Here is a 13,938-nt window from a genome sequence, read left to right on the forward strand (position 1 = left end):
CAGTGAAAAAAAGGAAGACACTCAAAGAGATGGATTGACACAATGGCTGCAACAATGGACTCAAGCATAAGAATGGTAGTGAGGATGGCGCAGGATCGGGCAGTGTTTCATTCTGTTGTACGTAGAGTCGCTATGATTCAGAGCTGACTCACAACACCTAACAACAACAGCGTTTAATTTTCATGTTTTCAAGATTCTCTTGACATCTTTTGGTTATTTATTTTTAGTCTAATTCCATCGTGGTCAGAGAACATACTCTGATTTAAATTCTTTTAAATTTTGTCCAGTTTTATTTTGTACTACGGGATATGGTCTATCTTGGTATATGTTCCACGGGTGCTTGAGAAGAAGGTGTATTCTGCTGTCATTGAGTGGAGCATCCCATAAACATCAATTAGATTCTCTTGGTTGATGATGTTGTTCAGTTCATCTATATCCTGCGGCTTTGCTATCTAGTTGTTCTGTGAATTACTGAGAGATAGTTGTTGAAGTCTCCAGCTATAGTTGTGAATTTGTCTATTTTGCCTTTTCTATCATTTTTGCTTCACATATTTTGCTGCTCTGTTGTTTGGTTTGTACTTATTTAGGAATGCTATGTCTTCTTGGAGCCCTCATGGCACAGTGGTTAAGAGGCTGCTAACCAAAAGGTCAGCAGTTCAAATCCACCAGCCACTCCTTGGAAACCATATGAGGCAGGTCTGCTCTGTCCTATAGGGTCACTATGAGTTGGAACCGACTCGACAGCAACCAATTTGGTTTTTTGATATGTCTCCTTGGTGGGTTGACCATGTTATCATTATGTAATGTCCTGCACTGTCTCTATAAATTATCTTTTTATGAAGTCTACTTTATTCGGTTTTAATATACCAATTCTGGCTTCCTTTTTATTAGCGTTTTGTGTGATATATTTTTTCTATCCCTTTACTTTCAACTGTTGTTGTGTGCTGTCAAATAGATTCCAACTCATAGTGACCCTATAGGACAGAGTAGAACTGCCCTGTAGGGCTCCCTAGACTGTAATCCTTACAGGAACAGATCAATAGGCGTTTTCTCCAGTGGACCTACTGGTAGGTTTGAACTACCAACCTAACTGAGCTCCTAACCATTGCACCACAAGGGTCCCTTTTACTTTCAAATATCTATGTTATCGTACTTGAAGTGAGTTTCTTGTAGATAACATAGGACTGGGTCAATTTTTAAAATCTACTCTGTGAATTTTGGCTTTTATAGCTTATCTAGACTGTACATTTAATGTAATTAGTGCTATATTTGATATATTTGGGCTTAAGTCTATCTTTTTTTTTCCTATTTGTTCTTCCTTTTTTTGTTTTCTATTTCATCTTCCTGTGGGTTGCTTGAATATTCTTTTAGAATTCCATTTTTGTTTGTCTACAGTGCTTTTTTCTTAAAATAATTTTTACTGTGCTTTAAGTGAAAGTTTACAGATCAAGTCGGTCTGTCACATATAAGCTTATATACACCTTACTCCATACTCCCACTTACTCTCACCTTAATGAGTCAGCCCACTCCCTCCTTCCAGTCTCTCCTTTCATGACGGTTTTGCCAGTTTCTAACCCTCTCTACCCTCGCATCTCCCCTCCAGACAGGAGATGCCAACACAGTCTCAAGTGTCCACCTGATACAAGTAGCTCACTCTTCATCAGCATCTCTCTCCAACCCATTGTCCAGTCCCTTCCATGTCTGATGAGTTGTTTTTGGGAATGGTTCCTGTCCTGGACCAACAGAAGGTTTGGGGACCGTGACTGCCAGGATTCTTCTATTCTCAGTCAGACCATTAAGTCTGGTCTTTTTATGAGAATTTGGGGTCTGCATCCCACTGTTCTCCTGCTCCCTCAGGGGTTCTCTGTTGTGTTCCCTGTCAGGGCAGTCATCGGTTGTGGCCGGGCACCATCTAGTTCTTCTGGCCTCAGGATGATGTAAGTCTCTGGTTCATGTGGCCCTTTCTGTCTCTTGGGCTCATAGTTATCGTGTGACCTTGGTGTTCTTCATTCTCCTTTGATCCAGGTGGGTTGAGACCAATTGATGCATCTTAGATGGCCACTTGTTAGCATTTAAGACCCCAGACGCCACACTTCAAAGTGGGATGCAGAATGTTTTCATAATAGAATTATTTTGCCAATTGACTTAGGAGTCCCCTTAAGCCATAGTCCCCAAACCCCCGCCCTCGTTCTGCTGACCTTCGAAGCATTCAGTTTATCCCGGACACTTCTTTGCTTTTGGTCCAGTCCAGTTGAGCTCACGTTCCCTGTATTGAGTATTGTCCTTCCCTTCACCTAAAGTAGTTCTTATCTACTAACTAATCAGTAAATAGCCCTCTCCCACCCTCCCTCTCTCCCCGCCTCATAACCACAAAAATATATGTTCTTCTCAGTTTATACTATTTCTCAAGTTTATACTATTTCTCAAGATCTTATAATAGTGGTCTTATACAATATTTGTCCTTTTGCCTCTGACTAATTTCACTCAGCATAATGCCTTCCAGATTCCTCCATGTTATGAAATGTTTCAGAGATTCATCACTGTTCTTTATCGATGTGTAGTATTCCATTGTGTGAAAAATATACCATAATTTATTTAACCACTCATCTATTGATGGACACCTTGGTTGCTTCCAGCTTTTTGCTATTGTAAACAGAGCTGCAATAAACATGGGTGTGCATATATCTGTTTGTGTAAAGGCTCTTATTCTCTAGGGTATATTCTGAGGAGTGGGATTTCTGGGTTGTATGGTAGTTCTATTTCTAACTTTTTAAGAAAACGCCAGATAGATTTCCAAAGTGGTTGTACCATTTTACATTCCCACCAGGAGTGTATGAGAGTTCCAATCTCTCCGCAGCCTCTCCAACATTTATTATTTTGTGTTTTTTGGATTAATGCCAGCCTTGTTGGAGTGAGATGGAATCTCATCGTAGTTTTAATTTGCATTTCTCTAATGACTAATGATCGAGAGCATTTTCTCATGTATCTGTTAGCTGCCTGAATATCTTCTTTAGTGAAGTGTGTGTTCATATCCTTTGCCCACTTTTTGATTGGGTTGTTTGTCTTTTTGTGGTTGAGTTTTAACAGAATCATATAGATTTTAGAGATCAGGCACTGGTCGGAGATGTCATAGCTGAAAATTCTTTCCCAATCTGTAGGTGCTCTTTTTACTCTTTTGGTGAAGTCTTTAGATGAGCATAGGTGTTTGATTTTTAGGAGCTCCCAGTTATCTGCTTTCTTTATAGCGCTTTTGAGTGTGCCTTTTGTACAACTTTTTTAGTGGTTACTCTAGGTATTACATTATATCTGTCCGTCTGTCCATCCATCCAGCCATCCACCTGTCAATCAATCATCTATCTTACCATGGTCTACTGTATTGACATTTTGACATTTTACAGGTGTGAATGAAATGCAGAAACTTTAACTCTCTTTATGTTCCTTTACTGTTTCGTTTGTAATTTTCTTAAATATTTTCTCTACATAAATTTAGAATCACATCAGAGAATGTTATGTTTCTTTTGTTTCGACAGTCAAGCATAGTTTAGAAAACTTAAGAGGAGAAGAAAAATGTATTTTTTACCCATATATTTTTACTCTTTCTGTTGTTCGTTTTTTCTGCCTGGTGTTCTAAGAATCTTTTATCATTTTCTTTACACTTAGTTTCCTTTAGCCATTTTTTAAAAAAAGAGTAGAACATATTATGCTAGTTTTTCTTTAGCTGCGTATGCCTTGCTTTTCCATTCATTCCTAAAGGATATTTACATTGGTTGTAAGATTCTGAGTTAACCCCCTTTTTTTTTCTCTTCTCAGAATTTTAAAAACGTGTGCCACTTCTTTCTGACGCCCCTCAGTTTCTGATGAGAAATTTGCTGTCACTTAAATTATTTTTCCTTTACTGAAAAGGTGGTGTTTTTCTTTGACTGCTTTCAAGATTTTTTTTTTTCCCACTCTTAGAGTTAAAAAATTTGACTCTGCTATTTCTTGGTGTGGATTTCTTTGTTTATCCTGTTTGGGGTTAATTTCGCTTCTTAAATCTACACCTTTATGTGTCTTGCCAAATTTGGAAAGTTTTCAGACATTATTTCTTCAAGTACGTTTTCAGCCCCACCTGCTTTCTCCTTTCCTTCCAGGGCTCTGATGACAGGAAAGATAGATCTGAGATTCTGGTTATTTCTTCTTCTTTCTCTCTCTTTCTCCTTTTTTTAGTCTGTTTTCTCTTTGTTGTTCAGCTTGGGTAATTTCTATTGTTTGATCATCAGATTCACTGGGTGTTTCCTTTGCCCCTCCATTCTGTTGTTGAGCTCATCCATTAATTTTTTTTTTAATATTGTATTTTTCAGTTTAAAAATTTCTGTTTGGTTCTTCTTTGCTAAAATTTTTATTTTCTTCCATTTGTTTCAAGTGTGTTCCTAATTGCTTATTGAAGCATTTTTATGATGATTTCTTTAAAATTTTTATCAGATAATTCCAACATTTGTGTCATCTTGTTCTTGGCATCTGTATTGGTTTCCTAGGGCTGCCATAACACAGTATCACAAATTGGTGGCTTATAAGAACAGAAATTTATTGTCTTACAGCTCTGGAGAGTAGAAGTCCAAATGAGGGTATTGGCTGTGTTGATTCCTCTTGAGGGTTCTGAGGAAAAAAAACAAAAACAAAAAAAACTGTTCATGCCTCTCTCCTAGCTTCTGGTAGGTCCAGCTATTCCTTGGCTTATAGCTGCAGCATAGTGACCTTCTGTTGTCTCTGTGTATCTTCTTCTCTTTTATAAGGACACCAGTTGTATAGGAATGGGGCATGCCCTACCCCTGTATGACCTCATGCTAACCTAATTTATGATAACATCTCCAAAGACCCTATTTCCAAACAGGGTCACATCACAGGTACAGAGTTTAGGACTTCAACATATCTTTCAGGGGACACAGTTCAATCCATTACAGTTTCACCTGACTGCTTTTTCTCATTCATGTCAATATTTTCCTGGTTCTTGGTATGGTGGATGATTTCCTATTGAAATCCCAAAATTTTGGGTGTTATATTATGAGACTCTAAATGTTTTTTAAACATTCTATTTAGCTGTCTTGCTTTAATATTGTTCTGGCAAGAGAATAGGCAGTGTTATCTCTTTACAGCCAAGTAGAGGTAGAAGTCCAGGTTTCCCGTTTAGCCTCTGTTGACACCCAAGGAGGGAAGAGTTCCTTCTTACTGCTAAGAAGGGGGAGGGTGTTCTGGCTTCCCACTATGCCTCCACTGATACCTCCCCAGATAAGAGGGGTAGGAGTGCTTCATTTCTGCTCCCTATGTGGCCTCTACTGACACCTTAGTGAGCCGAGGGGTGGTCTCATTACCTCTGGGCAATGTTGAATGTCAGAACTTTCCATTAGGCTTCCTCTTACACCAATTCAGTTGGGAGCGGAAGGGGTGCTTATTACTTGTGGGTGGGTGTGGAAGTCCAGGCTCCTCATGTAGTCTCCACTGATAGAGCATGGGTGGTCCTTGTTACTGTCCTACAGGGAATAAGGCCCCAGCTCCTTATTCAACCTTCTCTGACACTACCCAGGGGTGGGGGTGTTCGAGTGCTTCATTACAGCCTGGTGAATGTGGAAATCTAGGTTCCCACTTGGTCTTTGCTGAATTGGTGGAGGTAGGGGGTCACAGGTTTTTCTATGAATTTTAGTTTGAGTAGAGCAATTATTGTTTAAATGTTTTCTGCTTTGCTAGGCTGCTCCTTTCCTTGTCCTTTGGCTAGAAAAAGCAGTTTTGTTGGTTTTTTTTTTTTGGATGGGGAATCTGAAAATTTTGGCATTTCCAGGTCTTTGGCTTCTTCAACTCCAAATCTGGAATATACAAGGCAAAACGAAACTTCAGTGAATTCACTGCCATATTGATTTTGGGTTCCAAGGCCTTAGCCAGTCCATCTTCTTCTTATCACCTTTTACAGTCTTCTTATGTTTTTTTATATATAATGTCTACCGTTTTTAGTCATACTTAGTGGAACAAATGTGGAAAAGTATGTTACTTCAGCATTCTGGAAGCGTAAGTCTTTCCTGTTTGCTCATTTCTACAGTTTATTAAAAGTAAAAAGATATTTTTCCTCCTTACAAATGTAATATATGCTTAATATATAATAAATAATTTAAAAAAATAAATCAGAAAAGTATAAAGAAATTTTTAAAGTCATCTTAAACTTTACCACTAAGTAATAGTCAATTAAGATCTATGGCTTGTCGAAAATCTATACAGACTTTTTTTTTTCTATGAATATACACTGAAATGTGGAAACATCAAAGGTAAGACTTTGGTGACCCTAATTTTTAAAACTTTTTTTTTTTCCCCAAAATTGCTCTTTTCCCCCACAATGCTCCTCTCCTCTCTTTTAACATTACGGGTAATAATCTTTTCTTTATCTTTTTGAACATTACGACAGAGTTAATAGCTATTTTAGAGTATTTTATAACTTATAGAAATTGGGAGATGAATGCTTTCGTGTGTTGCATTGGCTGACACTCCCTTAAGGTGGTTCTTTTCTTTGGAGTGGCTTATAGTTTTTAACCATGAGCTCATTTTCAGTGAGGGTTTTTTTTTCCATGAGTGTCCTATATGTCCCGGATTGTGGAATCATCCCTACTAGGGATTTGTGTCTGCTAGGCTCTGTTGTTTTGATATTCTGGACTAGTTTTTAATATTAATTTTTGAGCTTTGTGTTCTCTTGCCAGACAGATAGTGTGATTTCTGATCTCTTCTCTCCTTCATGGATCTTCTTCCAAAGACAGGACAATCCTCTGAATTATATGGGGAGCTCATTTCCAACTCCTTGCCTTGTGTGTGCCTGATGCCTCAGCTCCTGTCCTCTGAAAGGCTCTGAAAGCTCAGCTCCAGCCTCTGATGACCATATCTCACTTTGAAACCTTCAGGGACATTCATCTTCAGCTCCTTCCCATCACACCAGCTTTGATCTTCTCCAGCTTTTTGGCACCTTGAGGATTTCTTTTTTCTATTGTTTGAGCTTTATTATGTCCCTAAAACAAATTTGAGTAGACAGTTGTATTTTTGTATTTGGGTGAAATGGTAGATTAATTTGCCATAGTAACTTGAAATGTGTTGCAATTCACTTTTGATCACTTAAATGTTGAAAAAAGGCATCAGGATTGGAGGAAGACTCATTAACAGTTTGCCATATGCAGATGACACACCTCGCTTGCTGAAAGTGAAGAGGACTTGGAGCACTTACTGATGAAGATCAAAGACCACAGCCTTCAGTATAGATTACAATTCAACATAAAGAAAACAAAAATCTTTACAACCGGACTGAAAAGCAACATTATGATAAACAGAGAAAAGATTGAAATTGTCAAGGATTTCATCTTACTTGGATCCACAATCAATGCCCAATGAAGCAGCAGTCGAGAAATGAAATGATGTATCACATTGGGCAAACCTGCTGCAAAAGACCTCTTTCAAGTATTAAAAAAACAAGGGATGTTACCTTGAGGACTAAGGTGAGCCAGACCCAAGCCATGGTATTTTCAATTGCCTCATACACATGAGAAAGCTAGACAATGAGTAAGGAAGAGTGAAGAAGAGTTGATGCCTTTCGATTATGGAGTTGGCAAAAAATATTAACTGCTGGAAGAATGAACAAATCTGTCTTGGAAGAAGTACAGCCAGAATGCTCCTTAGAAGTAAGGATGGTGAGACTTTGCCTAACGTACTTCGGACATGTTATCAGGAGGGTTCAGTTCCTGGAGAAGGACATCAGGCTTGGTAAAGCAGAGGGTCAGCAAAAAAGAGGAAGACCCTCAATGAGATGGATTAACACAGTGGGTATTACAATGGGCTCAAACATAGCAGTGATTGTGAGGATGACGCAGGACCAGGCAGTATTTCATTCTGTTGTACACGGGGTTGCTGTGATTCAGAACCAACTAGATGGCACTTAACAATAGCAACAGTCTTCCAAGATTGACTCTATTTTCCCAAACAAGGTCACCTTCACAGGCACAGGGATTAGGACTTCAGCGTATTTTGGGGGAACACAATTCAATCCACAAATCCTGGAAACCTTATTGTTTGGGTGGATTACCTACTCCACCCATAATCAGATGCTAATCCACAGCACACATTCATGCAAATTAGAAACCAAGGAAATGGCTTACCACCTACCCATCCTTCTGGGGCTCTTATTCTACTTACAACCAGTTCAGTTGTGTGAGTCAGGCATGCAGCCTGGCCCAGGGTGATTCTGGCTCTGAGGTCCTTCTCATCTCCCTGTCCCCTGTCCCCCTCCACACTCCCACAGAAGACTGTTGAAGGTCTTGGACAGTTTTTGTGGCTGCTGTAGGAATTGCTGTTTATTTCAGTGCTCGGCTACCCCACTGGAAAGGAATAAATTTAGAGCATCATCCAAATCTTGCTTTCAATCGCTGTGACTCAGTACCTTTTTCTTGCAGCTTCTGGACTTTTCTGGAACTCATTTGTATAAAGAAAGAAAGGGGGCTTTGTCTTTCCTGGGCTTATTTTCCATATAGCACTAAGACCGCCTTTCCAGTAGATGCCGTCATGGTTGGGTGTGAGCAGGTCTCCTCAGGTATAGAAGGCTGAGAGCTGCCCATCCCACACAGGGCTGGCAGCAGATGTCAGCCAGGTGACACCTAAGCCACTTCTTGGAGGCCCTGATAGAATGAAGCAAAGATGTCACTCTGCCTTTATCATAGGGTTCTAATAAGGAGTCCAGGGAAGTTACTAGGTTTGTGAGTGCTTTATGATTTTTAAAGCCCAGCATAAAAATTATTATCATTGTTTTGTTACACGAACCAGTCACTTAGGCTGTTTTCCTTTAGAAGAACTACCAAAGTAACAGCACAAGTTATTAGCACAATTTCTAAATATGAATTATAAACTATAGGTACAGTTGCCAGCATGTACTAGCTAACCTGTTATGTGCTCTTGAGGCTGGAATGAGCCTGTTGTTGGGGGGATACCACAAAACTCTTTTCTTAAAGGTCTTTAAGATCAGAAGATTTGCGACTCTCTGTAGCCCTGGTAGCACAGTGGTTACGAGCTAAGTCTGCTAACCACAAGCTCGGCAGTTCAAACCACCAGCAGCTCCTTGGGAACCTTATGGGCCAGTTCTACTCTGTCTTATAGGGTCACCATGAGTTGGAATCCACTTGATGACAATGGGTTTGGTTTTGGTTTGGACGTTCCTAGTCCTGTATGACCCCGGGTTGGCCTAAAAGTCCTCAGAAGGCTCTTTCTAACCTTCTGATGTCAGGACTGATATCAATTCTAGATGAAAAAAACAGACCCATTTTTCGTCAGAAATAATAATTTTGCAGGGCCGTTTCCTTTGCAAATAGTATTATTAGCAATTTCTCAAATAATTTAACCGTGATCTTTATCTTGGAGGCACTGAGGCAAAAAGCAGCCCATCTCATGTTTAACAGCTACTGACGTCCAGGCGTCTCTTGGAGACTTGAATTAAATTTGAGCAATGTTTGCTGTATGCCAGGCCTCTGCTAGGCTCGGTGGAAGATATGGAAATAAATAATGACAGTTCCTGCCTGTGGGGAGTTCATTGTCTAGTGAGGGACACAGGATGTATCCAGAAATGCTTATAATAGAATTAAAAAGCACTTTGGGATCAGTGACTGGGGTAATGGGGCAGGCGTGGGTGGCTGATTATTTTTAATTAGAAGGTTTGGAAAAGTCTTCTAAGGGAAGTGGCATTTAAGATAGGCCTTGGAGGATGCTAGGATTTCAATAGATAATAGGGGTGAGGTGGGTGTGAAGGAAATTTTAAGAGAAGGAAGGTATTAGCCAGGGGTAGAGTAAGAAAGGCCAAGGCATATTTAGTGAACAGTAGGTCTACCAGGTAGGCTGGTGGGTGGGGTCTTTGCGGAGCTATAGGAGGCTATGGAATCGAAAATTTATACTAGGTCCAAGCTATGGACGATCGTGTGGATTTGGAATTAATCCATTCCTTCCCTTGCGTGCCAGGTCCTATTCCATGTGTTGGTGAAACCAGAGAGAAATAATTCACAATTCTGTCCTCAAAGAGCCGACAGACAAATAAAAACCTGAAGCTCTATAAGGATATAATAGGTTAAATCTTATGATAGAGATAAGTCCAGAAAAGGAAGCAATTTCTCTGCCTTGGGAGAAAGAGTCAGAGTAAGCTTTACGGAAAGAAGGCTGCCTTCACGTTGAGTCTTGAAGGATGATAGGAGGCCAAATCAGTTTTGGTTGAATTTCTCAACTTGGGGTGATTTTGCCCCCTAGGAGACATTTGGCAATGTCTGGAGACATTTTTGTTTATCATGACTTGAGGGAGGACGGAGTGATGCCACTAGCATCTAGTGGGTAGAGTACAGGGATGCTGCTAAACATCCTACAATGCACAGACAATTTCCCTCCTCAACAAAGAATAACCAAGCCCAAAATGTCAATACTGCTGAGATTGAGAAATCCTATGTTGATGAATGCATCAAACTGCACCAGAGCGGGAACTACGAGAGTGTTGAGCAGCCAAGAACTTCCTGTGGTCCCCAGGTTGTCTCTAGGTGTGCCTCAGTGTCCTCCATCTGCTCACAAGTCAGTGAAGCCAGATGCTTGTTCATGTCTGCACCACTTCTAGGATATCATGATAAAGTTACTCAACCATGTTCAAGTTACCCATTTTCTAGCAGAGCACTGTTCTCTACCATCTGCAGAGTTCTGGCCCATAAATTTATAGAGTTTCTGGTGACAGCTTTATGAACCACTCTTGTTAAGGTTTTTTTATTTGCTCCCTGGGTATAGTGGATTATTTATATGGCTGGATTTATACAGGATTCAGAAAAAATGCAATATAGGGATCCCCCACTCCCACCTGCCCCAGCCTTCCTCCTGACTCAGCTTCTGATAGCTTCTACTGCCCACTGGCTAAGGCCACATCTTCCTACTCTGACTTTCACAGCCCTCTGTGATCTAATTCCATTGATGCTTTGCATCATCCCATGCCACTTTCCCTCAGACTGCACCAGGTATTTGCTTTTGCCACAACAAACTCATCTTTGGTCCTCAAATGAGTACCCTTAGAGGGAAGAAATGGTGCCTAATTGACCTAAAAGCCCAGCTCAGGAAAAATGAGTGAATAAAATGACAGACACATGAATGCAGATGTTTAAAGATGGTCCCTAGAAGTCACAAACAGCCCATGTGTCAAGGAGGTTGGTGATAGGAAGGGAATGGTTTCCATGAACAGAAATAGGGGAAAACATTTCTTGGAGAGGAAAAAAAAAAGGGTCTCTCTGGGTTGACAAATTTGAGAGGCTGAATTTGAGGCATCAGAGATGGGATATGAACTCTAGGGATGGTTAGTTCAGAAGTTCTGTGGTACTTCTCTGTGGTTCTTTTGGCTTTCCACTTGTGGTTGTAAGATGGCTGTTGTAGCACCAAGTTTCACATCCACACAGCTCTGCTGAATGGCAGGAGGGAGTGTAATAGTTAGCTATTGTCACAATAACACTGTGTTGCAAAGGACTCTGAAACAAGGTGACTTGCAACAACAAATACAACAAAGCATTTATTTCATTTTCTCAAGGGTCTGTGTATCAGCTGGGGCCATTCTGTTTCAGGCTGAGCCTGGGCTGGGCTTGGCTTCAAACTTTGAGTTTCGCTTGGTTGTATTCCATAAAACCAAAACCATTTGCCATTGAGTTGATTCCAAATCATGGCAACCCCATGTGTGTAAGAGTAGATCTGTGCTCCATAGGGTTTTTGATGGTTGATTTAGATTGCTAGGCCTTTCTTCATGGGTTCAAAACCCCAACGTTTTGGTTAGCAGCGAAGCAAGTTAACCATTTACACCACTCAAGGGCTGTGTTCCATGAGTATCCCGATTTTCTTGTACCCACCAGCTACTCGGGGTATGTTCATCTTATGGCAGCTCTAAAGAGCTTAAGAGGCAAATCGAACCATGTGAGAACATTTAAATTCTCTGCATCGAGTCCGCTCACCTTCCATCGAGCAAAGCAAGGCATATGACTAAGTCTGAAAACAGTGATCTGTGAAGTGTGCCATGCCCTAGGAGAAGTGAGGCAGGGGGAAAAAGACTTGCCCAATAACCATCTGACCTATCATATGGGAAGGAGTTTCTTTTTGTGTTCTTCCTTTGCTTTTCCTTTTTTTTTTTTTAAATCAAGGAAGAAACCCCTACCCAAAATCCCCCACGTAACCATTCCCCTTATGTCACATTGGTCGGAATTGAGTTAAATGCCCACCCCAAACCAACCACTGGCAGAAAGGAATGGGGTTGCTATGATTGACTAGACTAATTGTGATTCAGCTCCTGGATCAGCATCCTCTTTCACTGAACACTGAGCTGGGTTGGGCTTCTGTCAGAAGATATTGGGGGATAATGATTATTACAAAGGCAGTCAACAAGGTTGACCACACCATCAGCTCTCTGTGATCATGGATAAGTCACTTTCCTTCTCTGGGCCTAGGAGAAGTTGAACAAGAAGGTCTCCACAGTTCTTTTGGTTTGTTGGATGGTGCCAGGACAAGTCTTTCCTTGTGTGACCTGCTGAAATAATTTTATCTGTTTCATTCTCACAAGCCCAGCCAGCCAAGAATACTCTCGTCTCAGACACTGGCTGCACAAGGCAATCCTATGCCCCTCTTCTCCTGCAGAATGTCTTGTGTAAAGAGCTGAACCCATGTACATGTTTGTGGAACACACACCTGGAGTAAAAGACTACCCCTTGGCAGGACTTTCGCCCTACAGAGTCCCACAGCACAGACCCGATATACTTCCCTTTCCTTGCCCAGGAACTTCAGATCTAACAAGAAGATCTAATAGCTTCTCTGAGATGGTAGGAAATTGGAAGCCTTGGATTATTCTATCCTGAGCCCTCCTCTCTGCCTTCAGATAATTCATTCAGAAATATTCTAGGGAATGATAAGTACTCTTGCACACTTTCCTTTGCAGGAATGTGGATGAAAAACAACAGACATCTGGATAAATGTCTAGTCTGTGTCCCGTCTCCTTGAGCAGCCAAAGCTTTCTCTGGGTGTCTTTCTTTATAATGGGTCCCTGCAAAGCCTCTTGCATCATCCCATGAATGCCTGGAAAAGAGCATCAGAAGGGAGACAGGAGCCCTAGCTTCGAATATTAGCAAGGTCTCTATGTTGTTGTGTGATCAGAGTGGATCCAGGTTTTGTGGAGCCCGAGCTTTTACAATTTGGGAAATTCTCTTTAAGAAATAAATTATAAGTACAAAAAAAGGCAGCAAGATCTAGAAAGGGTGGAGTCCTGATGCTTAATGTTCATTAGCTTTTCCTCCTCTGTGAGACAGGCACTTCTTCATTTGACTTTCCCTCTGGAAGGGGCTGAGGTTGTTGGCCCACATGTGGTCTGGGCTCTTCTAGCTCTAACTATAGTGCAGAGGCCCCAGACCTCAGGTTGGTGGTGTTGCCATGACTCACACCTCTCTGTGTGTGAGCACCTTCCTCCGAGAAGGAAGTGTCAGGGTCTCTGGTCTTGTCTTCAGCACGCCCCATGTCCACAACCCATACGCAGACCCTGAGGCAATGAACACTAAGAGGCAGAGCAGAGTTTCATTTTCCTACAAGAAGCTGTCAACAGACTGAAGAACCCAAGGTTGCCGCAGACTCCAGGGTGCAGCCATCTTGTTTGTTTCTTCCTATGGGTTCTTGTTGGTTTGGTCCTTTTTGAATGCTTGTTGCCTATAATTTGTGGATCACAAAGAGAAGGATTTGGGTGGTTCAGTGATTTTTAGCTATAATAAAAACTCTTTTGTCAAGGCCTGATTGCCATTCGCCTGTTAGTACTAATGAGAATGTAACCCCAAAAGAAGGATTTGGAAATGGACAGAGCCCTGGAATGGAGCCCAGGGAGCTGGGTACTGGTCACAGGAGTGTTGCTAGCTTGTC

The sequence above is a fragment of the Elephas maximus genome, chromosome 12 (assembly GCF_024166365.1).
Source record: "Elephas maximus indicus isolate mEleMax1 chromosome 12, mEleMax1 primary haplotype, whole genome shotgun sequence".
Classification (NCBI taxonomy): Eukaryota; Metazoa; Chordata; class Mammalia; order Proboscidea; family Elephantidae; genus Elephas; species Elephas maximus.